Source organism: Gorilla gorilla, chromosome 14, assembly GCF_029281585.2.
Source record: "Gorilla gorilla gorilla isolate KB3781 chromosome 14, NHGRI_mGorGor1-v2.1_pri, whole genome shotgun sequence".
NCBI classification, from domain to species: Eukaryota; Metazoa; Chordata; class Mammalia; order Primates; family Hominidae; genus Gorilla; species Gorilla gorilla.
Window position 1 is genome coordinate 65628067 of NC_073238.2, and position 14754 is coordinate 65642820.

General features: G+C 43.1%; 1 protein-coding gene across 5 annotated transcripts in view; it reads right to left on the reverse strand.

The window, feature by feature from the left end:
• Positions 1–14754, reverse strand: part of C14H13orf42 (chromosome 14 C13orf42 homolog) — a 123610-nt gene that overhangs the window by 39687 nt on the left and 69169 nt on the right. For 2 of the 5 annotated variants that reach the window (XM_055359889.2, XM_055359888.2), the window contains one exon: positions 11677–11749. The exons of the other annotated variants lie outside the window; for them this stretch is intronic. The gene's annotated coding sequence lies outside the window, so the exon portion shown is untranslated. The remainder of the gene's footprint in view (positions 1–11676; positions 11750–14754) is intronic. 5 annotated transcript variants of the gene reach the window in all.

Below are 14754 nucleotides of genomic sequence, written 5' to 3' on the forward strand. Positions count from 1 at the left end.
TTTTTTTTTTTTTTGAGACAGAGTCTCACTCTGCTGCCCAGGCTGGAGTGCAGTGGCGTGGTCTCGGCTCACTGCAACCTCCACCTCCCGGGTTCAAGTGATTCTCCTGCCTCAAGCTCTCGAGTAGCTGGGATTACAGGCAAGTGCCACCACGCCTGGCTAATTTTTTGTATTTTTAGTAGAGATGGGGTTTCACCATGTTGGCCAGGCTGGTTTCAAACTCCTGACCTTGTGATCCACCCGCCTCGGCCTCCCAAAGTGCTGGAATTACGGGCGTGAGCCACCGCATCTGGCCTCATAAATTTTCTACAGCTGAGAATTAGCTAAATAAATTACACTTGTATAATGGAACACAGCAGTTACTAAAAAAGATGTCTTAGAGCAATAATTAATAATGTAAAAAGATATTCACAATGTAATAAGTGGAAAAAGTCCAATGTAAAAAAGTATATACAATACATTCCCTTTTATGTGTCTGTATAATAAATATTTCATGTATTGTTTTTAAGTACACAAATGTGTTGTTTTGAAGTCATGTAGAAAAAGAATATTTAAATACACAAATATTTTTAGTATATTAAGAGAAAAAGGAAGGTTGAAAATATACAAATAGTAAATACGGTATAATGTAAATGCTGAAAATATATATTTACATATATAAAGAATATATATCAGAAATATATATGACCAGAATATATGATTAGAAAAGATAGCATTGGGCTGCGCACAGTGGCTCACGCCTGTAATCCCAGCACTTTGGGAGGCCGAGGCAGGTGGATCACTTGAGGTCAGGAGTTTGAGACCACCCTGGCCAACATGGTGAAACCCTGTCTCTACCAAAAACACAAAAACTAGCCAGGTATCATGGTGCATGCCTGTAATCCAGCTACTCAGGAGGCTGAAGCAGGAGAATTGCTTGAACTCAGGAGGCGGAGGTTGCAGTAAACCAAGATTGCGCCACTGCACTCCAGCCTGGGCGACAGAGCAAGAACTGTTCCAAAAAGAAAAAAAAAAAAAAGAAAGAAAAAAAGGAAAAGAAAGGAAAAGAAAGAAAAAGTAAAGAAAGCACTTATAAGCTTAAAAAAATTTTTTTAAACCGTCATCTTGTTATAAAGTGCTAGCTCAGCTGTTTTGTGCTTGAATTCCTGCCCACTACAAGTAGATTTGACTGATAGACCAAGCTAGAGCCTTATCAATTCCCCTGAAATAACCTGTGACCAGTCTTAAAATTGGATGGTAAATCCTCAGGGCCTTGTGGATCTCTATTCTGATTATTTCTTTTCTTCAGTTCTGTTCTTGTTTCTGAATATCATGTTAGAAACAATTTTTAAAACACCCACTGTTATTCTATCCTCACCAATCTTGTGGTGATCACTTCACCGTCATCTAAAGTCAAACCAAGAGGCGGGGGCAGTGCATGCTGAAAACAATGGGCGAGAAAGGAGATGTTCTGATAGCATTAGAAAGATGGATTGATACTTGTGGTCTGTTTTGCCCACTGCTGTATCTCCCTAGCTAATCTGTTTTCTTTGATCTTATCCAGAGAGCAAGCTAAGCCAAAACCACACGTGGTGAATGATTAACCAATGTACAAGGCAATCTGAAAAAAGATCCTCCCGTCCCCCAGGGACCCTAGCACTGCTCATGGTTCTCACTCTTGTTACAGGTCGGTCAGGATGGGCTACTTTTGCTGTGACAACAAATAACTCCAAACTCTTATTGGCTTATTACACAGATTTCTTTCTCAATCATATTGCATATCTATTGCAGGTCAGCTGGGGGCTCTGCTTAGCCTCTTGGGACTAAGGCTGACCCAAGCTTCATCTCAACAGATTGATCATGGCAGGGGGAAGACAGCATGGTGAATCATGGATCATTCCTAAACCTTCCAAATGCAAATTACACACATCACTTCTGCTCACACTTTGTGGACCAAAGCAAGTCATATGGTCTCTTCAAATTTCAAAGCAGGTGGGGAAGTACAATCTTAGCATGTGCCTGGAGGAGAGCCAGAATATTTGTGAACAGCCCTAAAAATGCCTGTGCATCATCACGGTTTGTGTATTCAAACCATTTCTCCCTTTTAGTTCAATGTCAGCTCACATGGGGCAGGAATAAATTCTTCTACATAGTTAAATCTGCCTCTATCACCTAACCCAATTCCTGACACACCTCAAGTACTTACTATTTATTGAGCGCATGAATGAATAATTTGTCCCACATAATGGAAACTGCCTTTGCAAAACTATAACTGAGAAAATGATGACAGTGAAAGATATCTGACTTAACTGAGCCCATCTTGCTTCTAACCTCTGAACAGTCCTTGTTCATCCCTGGGCGTAGTCTGAACTAGCCTTCGGAAGGAATTTAGTTTATAGTTTAAAGCTAAACTGTCCCTGTAAAACAAATGAAAAGCTACCAGCCACCAAGTTAGAATAAGAGGGGCTGGAATTCTAAATATTACCAGCCATTATTCCGGAGGTTATAAGATTTGCAACTCCCCCACTTACTCTTGAAGGTAACATCACTATTGTGAACCTAGGATCCACCTTTTGAGATGTCTTTTCCAGTTTTTGCATTTCTAACAACTGAATAACCCCACCTGAACCTGCCAACCAGTTCTGTGGCCCCACCCAGGAACTGACTCAGTATAAGAGAACAGCTTCGACTCCCTACAATTTCATCCCCGGGCCAACCAATCAGCACTCCAGATTCACTGGCCGACCCACCAAATTATCCTTAAAAACCCTGATCCCCAAGTTTCCGGGGAGACTGAGTTGAGTAATAATAAAACTCAGGTCTCCTGCACAGCCAGCTCTGTGTGAATTACTATCTCTCTATTCCAATTCCCCTGTCTTGATAAATCGGTTGTCTAGGCTGCGGACAAGGTGAATCCATTGGGCAGTTACATAACGAGGAGGTAAATGTAGGAATTTAGGTGCTTTCAGGTTGTGCTACGTTGTTAGTTGTCAGCTTTTCATCACTTTCATCTGCTTCTCACTGAATCTTCCTTTCCTGGAATCTCCTGCCTTTTACAGGTTGAGTTCAATTTTCCAGTGAGAGAAACTTGCCTAAGCTTTGGAAGACAGTGAAGAGAGGCAATCCTCCTCAGGTCATGGGGGCCGCAGCAGACGCAAGGTTCACAGTGGCATCTAGGCTTCTTATCAAGCACCAGGTTTGGTAGGAGGTTTTCCAGAGTTTCTTGAAAATTTTCGCAGCAGTTTCCTGGCAAATGTTAGAGAACCACCCACTTAGGTATTCAGTCTGACCTTCCAGCTGCTTCCATGACCTTCCAGCTGGTTTCACTCCCCCGGCTCTTGTTCCTTCATACAAACCCTAATTCTCAAATTAAACCTCATTGTCCCCATAACACACAGAGTGGCTTTAATGCAGGGTCTTCCTTTATTTTTTCTGAGGGTTAAATGAATTTTTTTTTCCTTTTGGTCACACATCAAAGAAACTTGTTACATTTACTGTGTAAGCAAGCCCTCTATGTAAGGTTTACTAGTGTTTTTCTTCTCAAGTCTTAGCTGGAAAAAGGGCCTAAAGGTCGTTTCAGAGCTCTAAAGGTACAGTACCTGCTAGCAGCCTGCCTTGCCTCTCCATTCATTAACAGCCTCTCTGCTGGGCAAAGGTGCCAGTCTTATCTGTGACAAGTAAATTAGGAACAGGTATAGCTATAGGTCGTAAATCTTTCAAGGTTTGCAGGAAGATTGGCAAACGTGTCTATCCTGACCTATAATTGCATTATCTTCCCACTAAATTCTCAGCTCCCTAGTTTGCCCCTTTCAGCAAAGCATGTTATTTTCTTCTTCTTGGAAGGAACTTGAGTGAAACTGCTACTTCACATCAAATATTGGTGCCTGGTTCAGTTGAGGATTTTAGGACATAGATTGTGCTTGTCGAGAATGTATATTTTATCCCTACACTTTTAAACTCCGTTTGAGTGGAAAATGGCTGGCCCTTTCAATGCTGTAACTCAGAAAGCCGATGGGGAGAAGCCACACACCTCTCTAACAGTGCTGGGTGGATTAATCAATTGCTGAAAGTGAATATTAAAAAAATTCAAGACTCAGCGTGATTCTCAGTGCTTGTGAAGAATCACTCAGGTCACTGTGGATGCCAGCACCAAGCTCCACCCCCCAGTGTCTACGAATCAACATCTACAGCACCTAGGCTTATCCTTTTAATCAATCAGCAAATATTTGCTGGGAGCTACTCTGTGCTCATCACTGCCCTGGGCTCTGTGAGGGTTTTCCTTGGACTGTTCCTTCTCTGTCTCCTTCACAGTTTTCTCTTCATCTATCAGGTCATTAAATAAATGCAATGACAACAGCTAACTGAGCTCTTAATATGGTTGGTGACTGTTTTCTCTCATTTGGCTGACCATGCGAGTCTTCTCAAATCCACCAGGGGGCAGCACGTCTGCAGGATCAGCCCTGGTCCTGCTCCGTGTGAATAGCAAAGCAAGGACAATCCACGCCATTACAATAACAGGTGCACTAAGATGGAGAGGAAGCCTGTCAGAATTAGTGAATGTATGCAAATTTCATGTGCCTGTGTGCCTACGTGTGTGGCCGGGTGGATGTATATTCACATCTTAAAAGTTGTGGCAAAGGCATTGCCACTATTTTGTTTAACATGCATTGAGCACCTACCATATGCCAAAACTGGTGCCACTTGCCTTAGTTTTTGTCTTTAATATGAAATTATTTATAATTAGCATTTTATATGAACAGCAGTGCCAATGAAATGCATTGAGGTGTATTTGTTTTGACACTGAAGTAAAATAAGCATTTCCCTCTAATCTGTTGACTGCCATTTAATAGGATTATAAAGCACCTATTCTATTAAGAATAACATTTAAAATTAGTTACATTCAGGCAAAACTCTATCTTTAATGAGCTGGGGATGAGACAGAGACGCAGGAGGGCATATTAAAATTATTTCCTTGAAGTTAAAACATTCCAGAATTTACCTACAAATTTAAAAAGCATTACCTTCAGCTCCATTTGTTAAATTGTCCACATGCACCCAGGGTTCTGTGATGCTTTATTTGCAAACAGTGATGTATTTACAAATGGAAGGTGCCAGGCAAAAAGGAAGCCCCTCACCAGGTCCAAAATAACTTCTGAGAGTGCTGCCTGCGTTGTCCTGGGCTGGGAAGTGGCTACCCAAGGACTGAGGGCCAGGGACGATGGGAGTGAATTACCAAGAGGGGTTCCTGCCCAAGACTTGGGGAGATGGTTGCCAGTTCTTTTTGATGGACCAAGGCCAATGCCACACCTGATTATTTCTGACAAATGAAGAATTCAATAGTGGTCAAGGGCCAGGTGTCTGAGGAGTTTTAAAAGATGAGAGAAGGGCCTGGTGCAGTGGCTCACGCTTATAATCCCAGCACTCTGGGATGCCAAGGCAGGTGGATTCTTTGAGCCAAGGAGTTCAAGACTAGCCTGTGTAACATGATGAAACCCTTCTCTACAGAAAAGAAATACAAAAAGAGCTGGGCGTGGTGGCAGGCGCCTATAGTCCCAGCTACTCAGGAAGCTCAGGCAGGAGGATCGCTTGAGCCAGGGAGGACAAGGCTACAGTGAGCTGTGATCACACCACTGCACTCCAGCCTGGACCACAGAGCAAGACTGTGTCTTAAAAAAATAAAAATAAAAAAATACAAGACAAGGCGGAAGAAATGGAAAGGGCCACAGAGAAGTTGTAGCCACATCTTGAAGGAATAACAACCAAGAAGGAATAACAACCAGCCTCAGTCTAGGCAATTTACTGACTCACTCAATCCTGATGATAGCAACGAGGAGGTAGATATTAGTATGACCATCCCCATTTTTCAGAAGGGAAATGGATTCACAGAAAGATTGTGTAACTTGTCCATAGCCACACAGCTAGTAGGGAAGCTGGATTTGAGTTCAGGCAGGCAGCTCAGGGTCCCTTTTTATCCTCTCTACTACCCTGCTTCTCTGTGTGTGAACCACAAGGAAGACTGGCTTATTAGTCAGTGGAACCTGACTCTGAAAACTTTGTGAAAATAATTATGAGGCAAACACTGCAAAGTGTTACCTTCCATGAAATCTAGGTGGTGGGGGTCTTGGGTGTCCAATATATTACTTCCTCAAATTTTGAAATATGTTAATAATTTAAACAATTTATATGCCTATAAGACAATATAGTATAAAATTTACATTTTTAAAAAACTATACGTATTGAAAACATTACATTAAGTGAAATGAGCCAGGCACAAAAGAACAAATGCTGTATTATTCCACTCATTCTAGGTACCTGTCAGAGATGTATGAACCAGAGCAACTCCATCTTGAATAGGGGTTGGGTAAAATGAGGCTGAGACCTAATGGGCTGCATTCCCAGAGAGTTAGTCATTCTAAGTCACAGGATGAGATAGGAGGTCGGCACAAGATACAGGTCATAAAGACCTTGCTGATAAAACAGCTTGCAGTAAAGAAGCCAGCCAAAACCTACCAACACCAAGATGGCAACAAGAATCACCTCTGGTCGTCCTCACTGCTACACTCCCATCAGCACCATGAGAGTTTACAAATGCCATGGCAATGTCAGGAAGTTATGGTCTAAAAAGGGGAGGCATGAATAATCCACCCCTTGTTTAGCATATCATCAAGAAATAACCATAAAAATGGGCAACTAGCAGCCCTTGGGGCTGCTCTGCCTATGGAGTAGCCATTCCTCCTTTCTTTACTTTCTTAAGAAGCTTGCATTCACTTTACTCTATGACTTGCCCTGAATTCTCTCTTGTGCGAGATCCAAGAACCTTCTCTTGGGATCTGGATTGAGACTGCATTCCAGTAATATCTTTCTGTTGCACCATGCAAGGGATGACACTGAGGAGAACCCCAACCTCAAGGAAATAGACGGCAGCACTGATGGGCCAACTTTGGGTAAGTGGGGTGCATATACCTGGGTAAAGGATGGGATTGGGTTACAGGCCCAACTTAGGGGAGTTAAAGTCTCTCCTAAGACAGAGTGGGCTAAAGGCCCCACTCAATAAAAGGCAAGGACGCTTGACTGAACTTGGGTTTGAGACTCAGCATAGGAAGGTTAGAGTCCTTCCTAAGATTTAGGGGGTTAGAGGCCCCTCTCAGTAAAGTCCCTCTCGGCTAAGAACAGATTTGGCACTATGGGATGTTAACTGCTATTCTCTTTGGATTAATCTGCCTTGCACTCTTTGCTGATGTTGTGATTCACTCAGGATGGTGGAAGAAATATTAAAGGGAAATATTAGGGAAAATTATAGGAAATAGTCACAAACCTTTTGGAAGGCCGAAAGGTTACATAGCTTGGAATAATTGAAGAGACTGAAGGCAGCCAGTTCTTACTTTGGAGCATTAGGTCATAGGGTAAATACTAGGGACAATAGAGGCTTCCCCAGTTAAGTCTGTTTACCCTACCTCCATTAACTAACCTTTGAGCTAGATGACCCTCTCAGGTGGATGTCGACCAGGCATACTGCCCCCTAATGGTATTTACTTTAGACTGGGGTACCTGAGCTTTAATCATTCCTAGAACTACTCTCTTAACCATGTTAATTATCCGCAAGTGTCTTTACTCAAAGCTTCTGTTGTTAATTGTATACCAAATAAATGCCTGGAGTGTGAGCTGCTCAGGGCCAGCCGCAGTGACAAACCTCTCTTGCTGTGTAGGCAGTCAGACACTCAGCTGGACTGGCAAAACAGAATATCTGTGTGTCAGTGTACGTTTTATTCATCTGTCATTTGGGTCAGGGTCTGCAGGCAGACCCCTGCAGCTAATGCCCTCAAGTATGAGGAGCAATACCTCATGCTGGCAGCTGCCGGTGACAGAATTAGGCATGTACAGGATCATGGGACTTAGGGGGCTTTTTCCTCCCTAAAAAAGGAAACTTGAGAGCTGATGGGATGGCTGGAAAAGATCCCTTCATGACCGACAAGGGACCGCCTGAAGATCCCTTCATGACTGACAAGGGATCACCTGAAATTCTGATTCAGTGTCAGCCACAATGGGCATGTCTTTCTCTGGCTTCCCTGAGTGCCTCGCCTTCCCCACCCTGCCACAGACAATGCTTTTCTCCCTTCCCTTTCCTTTCTTTCTCTGTGCAAACCAGTTGAACGCACGACAAAAATCATTGTTTATCTCCTCTATAAAGTTTTGGTTAATAGAAAAAAGGATTTGTGAGCCTAGTCTTAAGCTGTAGTGAATCTGGTGTGCTTTGTGTGTCTTTCTGTATTGTTCTGTCATAAAGAGGGGTACCTTAGGATAGAACATGGCCTTAGAACCCATAAGCCTACTCTTCAAGATGGCCTAGCAAACTGGTCAGTTATAAACTTTGCTGCAGATGCATGAAAAAAATAAACTGGATGGGGTTTCCCTCCTGTCTTCTATGTCCTTGGGAACCATGTGGCCTTGCTTTCTCTTTTCACAATGGCAGCCCGGGTTCAGGGTTCAATTCCTGGCTTATGGAATGAGTCCTTTACCTGCTGAATGTCTGTGTATTTGTATGTGTTGTGTGTGTGATATGAAAGAGCTTTGATTAATTGGTTTAAAAATAAGTGCTTAAATAAAATATTTTTTCAGAAAAGTAAAAAGTGTAATGCCTTTTAGTTCACATGACTTTAGTAATCTTTGGGAAATAAAAACAGCTTTAAAGATTATTGGTAAAACAAAGACATTTGGTCTAAATTATGCAGGTCAGATATTAAGTTTGCTAAATGCTTTAAGGTCATAAACTGCTTCTTTGACTTTTGAAAATTGTTCAATTTATTTTGGAGCATTAGATTCTAGATAAGGCCTGGGAACATGTGAAATTAGCGTGCCCCCTATCTATGCAAAGAAGGTTATAAAGAAAAGAGATTTTATATAAGAAAGGATTTTGTATGGTAAATTCTTGTCCTAAAGTAAAATGACTGGTTGTTTAAAAAGAGGGATGTTTAGGACAAGTCAGAAAGTCCAAGCAGGTTGTAGATGGTCTGTGTACATTGTAAAAGAATTTATAAAGGGGATTTATGCAAGAAATGTACAATTTAAAGGTGATTAGACCTCCTAAATGCTTCAAAAAAACACCACTATGACTCTTAAATGTACAGCTTGGTAAGGCCCGGGACACATGGAATTAGACAATGGAAAGAATCAGACCTTATCTGCACTTCTGACTGGGTCCTAGGCTCCACACTAGTACATAATTAAACCCCTGAACTTACCAAGGTTTTCACCAAAAGTAAAAGTCACTAAGAGTTAACATTGTAACATGTAGTTAAGACTACTAAAGAAACAGTTCTATGTGTAAGGCATGTAAGGAAAGTGAAATGTGTTTTTGGTAAAAAAAAAAAAAAATATATATATATATATATATATAAACAGTCAAGGAAATGTGGATTTTTTTTGCCTAGATTAAAGGGTTAAAGTGTTGTTTTGAGTTAGGATAAAGCCAAAGGTTTGAACAAGTTGTAGAAGGTTTGTGAACAATTAATTGTAAAAGAAATTCCATGTGCCAACATATTAGCTAAAGCTAAAGGAGCATTCAGTTTTTCTGTAAATTAAACATTGAAGTAATCTTTTTTGACTTTCGCTTAAAACCGTGCTGATCCTTTGTTTTGTTTTTCAAAGTCAAGGAAACTTAAGCTATTTACAGCTTTTGACAATTAAGTAAATTATACTCCTGTGAACAAAATTTGGAGCATATTTGTTTCTCTCTACCTGATTCCTCCAGAATTTGGAAACTATTTGTGAGTATCTTAAGGCAACATAGTGCAATAAGAATCTGTTTCTTTTGCAATAGGACACAATTGGAAAAACTGGTTATTTTTACCAAGGCTTTGACTGGAATGGTGTGTTTTCCTTTAAGGAATTAAACTTGACTTATAGATCCAATAAAAGCCCCTTGGGAAAACTGGCCTCACGCCTTGTCTACACAGTCCCTGTACAGGTTTCCTGACCTGTGGTAAGTAAAGAATGTCACTTTCTAACAGGCCTAGGACCCCACCAAGTTATCTGGGAAAAGGCCTAAGAGCCCCAAGTTATCTGGGAACCTCAAGAGGAGAGGAAGTTACTCAACTCATAGGTATTTGAGGGTACAAATCCATGGCTCGGCTCTAAAAAAGTCTTATCTAAGATTCCTTCTTATGGAACAGAGTTCCATCAAAGCCAATTTAAAAAGAGCTTATGTGAAAAATAATTATTCTTGCTGCACTTTATACAAATAATCAAGCCAAGTATAATAAACCAAATCAGTCTTACCATGATTTGTCTTTAGTGAAAAATGGGAAACTAGAGAGAGAAAAATTATGTTTCAAGAACTATGGTACATTTGTTATTAAACTTTAGTCTCATCGTTATTTTTGAGTTTTTTTCCTGTAATTTAGACTAGCCCTGCTTATTCCTATGAAGCAACCAGTGATCTCTGGCTGCTGCTTAGAAGAAACAAGAGGGATGGGTAATATAAAAATCTGGATCAATATTCTAATCCTGAGCATGTATTGGAATCATCTAGCAACCCCATATCAGCTTGGTTCCAATAGTTGCCCAGTTCATGGAAAGCCTTCTAATTTAGTTAACTTGAGATAATTTTGCTTATTTTGCTTTACTGTTGTGGAATATATTGTTGTACTCTTTGTGTAGAAATGCAGGATAAGCGGCCGGGCGCGGTGGCTCACGCCTGTAATCCCAGCACTTTGGGAGGCCGAGGCGGGAAGATCACAAGGTCAGGAGATCGAGACTATCCTGGCCAATATCGTGAAACCCCAGCTCTACTAAAAATACAAAAATTAGCTTGACGTGGTGGCGTAATCCTAGCTACTCAGGAGGCTGAGGCAGGAGAATCACTTGAACTGGGGAGTCAGAGGTTGCAGTGAGCCAGGATCGCGCCACTGCAATCCAGCCTGGTGACAGAGAGAGACTCCGTCTCAAAGAAAAAAAAAAAGCAGGATAAGCTTACCGAATGTTTTCTTAAATTAAACACTTATTCATCTTCTGGATATCACCTTTTGTTGGAACTCAGAGTTATGAGTGTCCCTCAACATACTGATGCTTTCTAAGCTCCTCTCTATCCTGAACACAAGAGACTTGGGAATATCATCGCCCCTATTCAGCCCAAAGAAGTAACAGAAAATGATGGATCTTCATCCCTCTGCAACCCTTAGGATTAAGGGTTTTTGTTATTGAAAAAGCAGGGAAAATGTCAGAGGCATCTGAACTAGAGCAACTCCATCTTGAATAGGGGCTGGGTAAAATCACGCTGAGACCTGCTGGGCCACGTTCCCAGGAGGTTAAGGCGTTTTAAGTCACAGGATGAGATAGGAGATTGGCACAAGATACAGGTCATAAAGACCTTGCTGATAAAACAGCTTGCAGTAAAGAAGCCGGCTAAAACCCAAACCAAAACCAAGATGATGATGAGAGTGACCACTGGTCGTCCTCACTGCTACACCCCCACCAGCGCCATGACAGTTTACAACTGCCATGGCAACATCAGGAAGTTATACTATATGGTCTACAAAGGGGAGGCATGAATAATCCACCCCTTGTTTGGCATACAATCAAGAAATAACCATAAAAATGGGCAACCAGCAGCCTTCGGGGCTGCTCTGTCTGTGGAGTAGCCATTCCTTTATTCCTCTACTTTCTTAATAAACTTACTTTCACTTTACTATACGGACTCACCGTGAATTCTTTCTTGCACAAGATCCAAGAACCCTCTCTTGAGATCTGGATTGGTACCCCTTTCCAGTAACACCTAGAGTAGTCAGATTCATAGAGAAAGGAAATAGAATGTGGTTACCAAGAGCTGGGAGAGGGGAGGACGGGGAGTTGCTATTTAATAGGCATAGAGTTTCTGTTTGAGGGAATGGGGAAGTTCTAGAGGTGGGAAGTGATGTTTGCACAACATTGTGAAGTGATGTTTGCACAACATTGTGAATGTACTTAATGCCACTCATTTTACACCTAAAGATGATTAAAATTGTGAATTTTAGTTATATATATTTTATCACAATTTTAAAAACTATAAAAAGAAATTTTCTCTACTGAGCATGTACTATTTTTAATTTTTTTATTTATTAAATATATATTTTTTAATTAAAGTCGGCAATTTCAGAAACACTCTGGGAGCCCTGGGGCTGGGTCAGCCTGGCCTGCAGCACAGCCCCAATGGGCCCCAGGAAAGGTGTGGGTGCCCGGGTGCCTTCCCTTGGTCTGAACACTGTTCTGTGTGCACTGAGGTCTGATGCACATGGGCCTCCCCAGTGGCTGTCAATCTTTTGCCTCCTGCATCTCGAACTCTGTGCCACCGTGTGTCCAAGAGAAAAATGAGACAGAAGAGGGGGCTCTGTGATACCAGACATCTGGAAACTGACTCCAAAGGGCTCGTGCTGAGCAACATGGAGTTTTACAAACGACAGAAGCTATCTTGAGGACAGGGGACAAAAGCCAGGGAAGCCTTCCTGGGGTCCTCTACACCAGCCCTCAGGAGAGCAGGCATCCACACACCTGCAGCATCCTGTACACGCTCACACCATGGTCCTTCCACCCACCATCCACCAACACCACTGCTCCCAGAAACTCCCTTGGGAAGGTGAGCTTGTAGGTAATTTATGGTTTCTTTGCAGAATTTCCTGAAAATCTAGTCCATTTACCTGCCTTCTAAGGACCAAAAATAGCAGCAATCTAGCCCAAATCCTCACCTCCCTGTGTCCCCTGACCCTAATATGTCCCAAACTTTCCCAATTCTAATCCACCCCCACATCAAAAACTCACTCACTCAGGGTTCAACACATTCAATGACCACCACCACATTTGCCCTCTTTTCTGAGGCACTCCTCAGTCTCAGAATCCCCTTTACTGGGGTATGTAATGAACTTGGCTTTGCCTTAACACCAAGCTGTTTTGGTGGGGTTTGGGGAGCCACCATCCCATCTGATACTCAACTGCTGTGGACAGACACCTCTCAGCAAAGGGGCCGTTACAGAGTGTAGAGTCAGTGATCTTCCTACAAACTCTAAATCCTTTGGGATTTATGATGGTTAATAGGCAAGAATGAACATATACTCATTTCTCCAACTTAACTATTTTCCAATTCTTGTTCTTTTATTAAACAAACAAGCAAGGCAGGAAATTCCTCCTGTCTGAGGTTAATTTGATCACCAGCAACAAAAACCTGCTGGGCCCAGCTCCAGCTGAGAGGATGTGAGCACATTCTCTACCCCAGAGCAATTTCTGTGACTGCTTAGGGTGTTTGCCTCCCTTTTCTTATGAACCGGCCCAAATCCACCTAGAAAGAGGGAAGGGGTCTTTTGTGGTGCCACCTTAAGGGGACAAGAAACTCTTTCAGCACATCAGGTTACAAGTCTGATGGCCTCAGAGATTGGTCTGCCTGCAGTGACACCTCACGGCCTTCTCTCCTGACCTGGATGGAGCCACCAGCCGCAGGGGGGTAAGATTGAGAGTCCAAAGGCCCTAGGCCTTGTGAATGACTGACTCTATGCCAGGTACACATGCAGTCCTCAGAGCACTGAAGGCGCTGCCCTCCTCTCCCACCCCTTGCCTGCCCTGGGCAAAGCTCACCCAACCTCTTGAACCCTCGGGAGGCCTCTTGGGAGCCAGTTTTCAGGGCCTGCTCTGGAGCTGCACCTGTGGCTGTCAGAGGAGGGAGGAACCAGACTGCCCACAGCTGCTCAGCCTGGCAGTGGAACTGTGAGGGTACAAGAGGCTCTCGGTGCAGCTGCGGCTGCAACTGAGGCTGAGTAGAGCAGCCAGGAGCCTGGAGAGAGACCAGGTGGAGAGAACGAGAGAAGGTGCTAAGATGGATCTGATACTCCCTGGGCAGCCAGAGACCTCTGAGCCTTTGCTTAATTCCTCACCCCCTTGGTGGGGCACAGTGGCTCACGCCTATAATCCCAGTTCTTTGGGAGGCCTAGATGGGAGGATGTGGGAGGATTGCTTGAGGCCAGGAGTTTGAGACCAGCCTGCGCAACATAGAGAGATCCCATCTATTTTTTTTAATGTTTTTTAATTGACCATTCGTGGTGGCAGGTGCCTGTAGTCCCAGCTACTCAGTAGACTGTAGCAAGAAGATTGCTTGAGCCCAGGAATCCAAGGCTGCAATGAGCTATGATCACACTACTGCACTCCAGCCTGGGCAACAGAGCAAGACCCTGTCCCCCCCAAAAAAAAGAAAGAAAAGAAAAAGAAAACTCCTCTAGTGATCCTTAACCCAACAATTTCTTCTTTCTTCTTCCTAGATTCCTCCCCTCTCCCTGGCTTGGCAAGATTCCAAGAGGCGTCTGCCTTCAATCTGCCTTCATCTCCTACCCTGGCCTGGTCAGAGGCAGTTCCTCTCACTTCTTTCATTCTGTGGCATTTCCTCTCTGTATCAGTCAGGATCTAACCAAAAAAATAGAAACAACTTGTATATTGAAAACTGGAGACTGTAATTCAGGGCACTGGTCACACAGGCGACAGAAGAGTCCAGCAGGCCAGCACCTGATGAGGGTAAACCTGAGATTAGCATTTGCAGGGCGTGACCTCCACCCCTAGGGGCCAAGGTCACGGGTGAGAGTTAAGAGTCCCATCCATTCGCAAACTTCCCACTTCCCCTTGCCCACCCTCTGGTCTCCCCCAGGCCTCCCACTGGGCGACCCCACACCCCAGGTTGTGAGATCAACCCCATGCCCCACCACACTGTGCTCCCGTTGCTGAGCTGGTCGGTGCTAGGCACTTCACTTAGATTATCTCTGTAATGCT